General features: G+C 45.6%; 1 pseudogene; it reads right to left on the bottom strand.

Moving 5' to 3' along the window:
• Positions 1-2,199: 2,199 nt before the first annotated feature.
• LOC100454347 (prohibitin-2-like) lies at positions 2,200-3,104 on the bottom strand (annotated as a pseudogene).
• Between the last annotated feature and the right edge of the window lie 2,498 nt (positions 3,105-5,602).

Here is a 5,602-nt window from a genome sequence, read left to right as displayed (position 1 = left end):
TACCCACCTTCTGAAGCGTACTTCTGTCAATTCGTCAAACTCATTCTCTTTCTAGTTTTGTGCCTTTACTGGAGTGCAGTTGTGATCATTTGGAGGAGAAGAGGCATTCTGGTTCTTGGAATTTTCAGACTTTTTGCACTGGTTTTTCCCTCATATTAGTGGATTTATCTACCTTTGATCTTTGAGGTTGATGACCTTTGGATGGGGTTTCTGTGAGTGGGTCCTTTTTATTGATGTTACTGCTTTCTGTGTTAGTTTTTCTTCTAACAGTCAGGCCCCTCTTCTGCAGGTCTGCTGTAGTTTGCTGGAGGTCCACTCCAGACCCTATCTGCCTGGGTATTACCAGCGGAGGCTGCAGAACAGCAAAGATTGCTGCCTGCTTTTTCCTCTGGAAGCGTCATCCCAGAGGGGCACCAGCCTGATGCCAGCCACAGAGCTCCTGTATGAGGTTTCTGTCAACCCCTTTCAGGAGGTCTCTCCCAGCCAGGAGGCACAGGGGTCAGGGACCCACTTCGGGAGGCAGTCTGTCCTTCAGCAGAGTAGAGTGCTGTCCTGGTAGTACCCTCCTTGTCAGGATCCACTGCTCTCTTCAGAGCCGGCAGGCAGGAACGCTTAAGTCCCTGAAACTGCACCCACAGCTGCTCCTTCCCCCGGGTGCTCTGTCCCTGTGAGGTGGGAGTTTTATCTATAAGTCCCTGGCTGGGGCTGCTGCCTTTCTTTCAGAGATGTCCTGCCCAGTGAAGAGGAATCTAGAGAGGGAGTCTGGCCACAGCTGCTTTGCTGCACTGTGTTGAGTTCTGCCCATTCTGAACTTCCAGGCATTTTTAGTACTGTCAGGGGAAAACTGCCTACTCAAGTCTCAGTAATTGCAGACGCTTCTCCCCCCACCAAGCTTGAGCATCCTAGGTCAACTTTAGACTGCTGGGCTGGCAGCAAGAATTTCAAGCCAGTGGTTCTTAGCTTGCTGAGCTCTGTGGGAGTGGGACCCGCTGAGTGAGACCACTTGGCTTTCTGTCTTCAACCCCCCTTCTGGGACAGTAAATGATTCTGTCTCGCTGAGGTTCCAGGTGCCACTGAGGTATGAAACAAACAAACAAAACTCCTGCATCTAGCTTGGTGTCTGCCCAAACAGCCACCCAGTTTTGTGCTTCAAACCCTGGGCCCTGGTGATGTAGACATGCGAGGGAATCTCCTGTCTGCGGATTGCAAAAACCTTAGGAAAAGCGTAGTATCTGGGCTGGATAGCACAGTCCCTCATGACTTCCCTTGGCTGGGAAAAGGAGGCCCCCCCACACCCTGTTCCCTGCACTTCCCCAGTGTGTTGATGCTCCACCCTGCTTCTGCTCACCCTCTGTGGGCTGTACCCACTGCCTAACCAGTCTGAGATGAACAGGCTACCTCAGTTGGAAAGGCAGAAATCACCTGCCTTCTGTGTTGGTCTTGCTGGGAGCTGCAGACTGGAGCTGTTCCTATTCAGCCATCTTGCCAGCAGATCTCAATTAGGGAATTTTTCTTAAATTAATTTCTCAAATACATTTTCTAGGTTGTTTACTTTTACTCTTTCTTTCTCAGGAATGCCAATAATTCATAGGTTGGTCACTTTACATAATACTATATTTCTCAAAGACTTTGCTCATTTTTATAATCAGTTTTTCTCTATTTTTGTTAGATTGGGTTAAAAAGACCAGTCTTCAAGCTCTGAAATTCTTCCTTCTGGACCAAAAGCTTGGTCCAGTCCATTGATAAAGCTTTCAATTGTATTTTGACATTCCTTAAGTGAGTTTTTCAATTCCAGAAACTCTGATTGATTTTCTTTTAGGATGTTTATCTCTATTTCCTGGATTGCTTTAGAAGTTTCTTTGTGTTTTTTTTTTTTTAAGTAATAAAAATGCATTGAGAATTCCTAGGTTAGTGGTTATCTCCTCCCAGTCTTGAGGGAGGAAGCAACACTGTAGGAAATCATTGAGGAATCACACACTGTCAAAACACCCCTGGCCAACACAGGGAGGAGAAAAGTAATTCCACAGAAAAAGGGCTGATCTTCAGTCTTTCTTTATTCAGGAGGAGTTGGGAGGATAGCTTCAGGTACAAGGCACTTTCACATGATACTAGGGCAGGGTGGAGCTGTGCTGGTTCCTAACTGGGTTCTCAAAAACTGGAGAAGCAGATTCACTTTCTCTTTGGGGGTAAAATTCTTGGTTACCAGGCTAATTTCTTACCCTTAATGAGGCTGCCTTCATTTCCCCAGGTGAAAATCTTATCCTGTAGGTTCAGCACAAGATTGTCATCAGTGAGACAGATATGATTCTGTGATATGATTGTCTTGGAGATGTTCTGGGCTGCCTAATCTTGTGAATTTTGATGTAGCCAGGATTCTTGCTCAGTGCTTCCCCAAGCATCTTAGCAGCCTTGGCTTCACACTTGGCCTGGGCAATCTTTTGCTGGTGTTCTAGTTTTGCTTTTTCTACCAAGAACTGGGCCTGCTGGGCCTCCTGCTGGACCGCTTGTTTGGCCTCTACAGTAGCTGTGTACTCTCAGCTAAAGCTCAACTCTGTGATGGCTACATCATCCAAGATAAGACTGAAGTCCTTGGCCCTCTCTGGCAGCTCCCATTGAATCAACAGGGATACCTGGGCCCACTGGGTAATCAGCTATGAGGCATTGAACTTGGCCACCACACTCTTGAATACTCTTTTGACAATGGATGGCAACACTCATTCTTTGTTGTCTAGCCCTAGGTGCTTGTGCATGCTAGGAAGCTCCTGAACACTGGGTTGAGACACCGTGTACAGGGATATGTTCGCCATCTGCAGGTCTTTTGAGCCTGTTAGGGAGGAAATTTTTCAAGGTCTGGCCAGAATGTCATCGTTGATGGGGTACCGAGACCAGGGAATCCTGAAATGAAGCCTTTGGCCAGGATAGTGTCCTGCTGCATGCCAGCGATATAATTGAAGAAGATGGCTGTGTTTGCCTTCCATGGTGAACTTGGATTTGGGGACACCATAGGCCACAGTGCTAGCCCCTAGCAGCAGCTTCAGTGCCATGACCATGTCCCAGGAGTCAGTATGCAGCCATTCCTCTAAGTCCTTCAAGTTCCGGACCATGTCTGATTCTGAGGCTATTGCACCAGAGGTCATAAGGGAGTGCCAGCTCACTACTACCCAACTCCAGTTTAGGGATTGTACCCTTCACATGAGGGTTCAGGTAGGTAATGTTGGCAGGAGAACGGTGTATTGATTTTCAACCTTGCCTTGGATCTCAGTGAGCTTCCTTGCAATCCATGCTTTACATTCTTTATCTGTCATTTCCATGTTTCCATTTTGGCTATGGACCATTGCTGGAGAGCTATTGTAATCATTTGATAGCATCACTACATTCAGATTTTTCATGGTGCTAGAATTCTTGCTCTGGTTCCTTCTCATCTGGAGATGCTAGCACTTCTAATTTTTCTAATTATTTTCATGCAGGTAGGATTTTTTCTTTTTTTTTCTATCCTTTTATCAGCTGGACATTACCATGAAGGCTGTTTGCTGGTGTTTTCTTCTCTGGGATCTGGGTTGTTCTTTAAGATTCTGGTAGACTACCATTTGCTTCTTGAATTAAAGTTCACAGACTTGATCTTTATGTACTATCTTGCTATTTGCAAGTGGCTGAGGCATGCTGAATGCCTCTAATCTGCCAATCTTGGGAAAAAACAAACAACTACTTCATTTCTACAGTTTGTTAGAGAAGGATCTCAGTGACCTGTGAGTCAGTATCAATGACTCCCAAGTTAGAACATTAAACTATTCCTTCCTCCCGTCATCCTTTAAAAAGCATTTTGCCCCTTTAAACTGTCACCATGGTGTCCTGATTTTAGACAACACTCCACAGAAAATTCTTAAAAATCCAGCTCTCATTCATCTTGTAAAGGTAAAAAGGTGGTGGATGGGGAGGGAAAGAGGAGAGAGGGAGAGAGGGAGATGAAGAGAGAGAGAGAGAGAGGAAGAGGGAGACGGAGAGGGAGGGAGAGGAAGAGGGAGGGAGAGGAAGAGAGAAGGAGAGGGAGGGAGAGGAAGAGGGAGGGAGAGGAAGAGGGAGGGAGAGGAAGAGGGAGGGAGAGGAAGAAGGAGGGAGAGGGAGGGAGAGGAAGAGAGAGGGAGAGGGAGGGAGAGGGAGGGAGGGGGAGAGAGACAGAGAGAGAGAGAGAGAGAAAGAGAGAGTCTTGCAAATGATCTTGCTAAACTACATGCCCAGTTTTTCAGAGAAAAACTAGAGCACTTCTTTCCCCAAGAGTCAATGGACAACAGAGGGAATGCTTTAAAAGACTTTGTAATCTGTCTTTTTTTCTTTTTTTTCCTGAGATGGAGTCTCACTCTGTCGCCCAGGCTGGAGTTCAGTGGCACGATCTTGGCTCACTGTAAGCTCTGCCTCCTGGGTTGACGCCATTCTCCTGCCTCAGCTTCCTGAGTAGCTGGGACTACAGGCGCCCACCACCATGCCCGGCTAATTTTTTTGTATTTTTAGTAGGGACAGGGTTTCACCATGTTAGCCAGGATGGTCTCGGTCTCCCAAAGTGCTGGGATTACAGGCGAGATTTGAGTTTGTTTTGATGACTAATTTGTCTTCTAATTCTATTCAACTTCTATGAAAACAGTAGGAAAATAAAAAGAAAATATGTAAACCTGGGTATGTTTTAGTTGGAGTACTGGCAGCTTTCAAAATTCCAGAGTAAAATTGTGACGTTTCAGATTTTCACTGCTAGTGATTCTAGGGCACAGACAAAATGGAGGAAAGCAAACCAACAAAAAACCCCAGGGGTTGACCTTTATTCTGAGAAGCTGTTAAGCCCCACATGTTGAATTTTACAGTTGCCAGTCTCCCCAGTCTTCCAACCATCAAAAGACCTATTTACAATCAAGGGAATATTCAACATCTTTTATTAATTCACTTCCTACCTAGGGCTCAGCAAAATGCATGCTGGAGGCTCAGGTGCTGATTCATGGCAGAAGGGAAGAGGCTTGATTCCATACAAAGAAACTGACCAGGCTGAAGGCTGTGTCCTTTACACGGCTAATATTCTACTCTACTGTGTCAAACTCAATGGACTGCTGGCATTCTAATTATTTGGGTCTGAAGATTTGGCCACTTACGTAAAATTTTAGACAGGATTAATTTAAATGGAGTAGATGGTCAGACATTTGACTATGGCAGCAGAAGACTAGGAAGTAGAGCACCCTAGTTTCAGTGGGCAGAGGGGTATGGCTCCATGTAACTGGTCCACTTATAACAAGATGCCAGTGATTAGCTGGTAAGTACTAGAACAATATTCAGAGGAGGATTCTGAGGGTGCATCCAAGAAGGTCACTTCAGGATCTGGCTGTAGTATCAATAGGTAACCTTGGTTCAGGGTGATAGTCAAAGACTAAGTAATCTAGCAGAAAGCTGGAGTTAAGAAGAACACTTGGGTGTCTAGAGTCTAGATTCTAGACTTCAATGTGGGCACACTTGATGCCAAATCTATGGTTGTGAGATCTATTCCACATTCTATGACCTGCTGGGCTAAAACTGTTGAAACAAAATACTGTGTAGTTCAGGACTGAGTGAGGAGTAACCTGGATAG

This window comes from Pongo abelii, chromosome 8 (assembly GCF_028885655.2).
Source record: "Pongo abelii isolate AG06213 chromosome 8, NHGRI_mPonAbe1-v2.0_pri, whole genome shotgun sequence".
Lineage (NCBI taxonomy): Eukaryota > Metazoa > Chordata > Mammalia > Primates > Hominidae > Pongo > Pongo abelii.
Note: the sequence above shows the minus strand (reverse complement) of the source record. Positions and strands in the feature narration are given on the sequence as shown.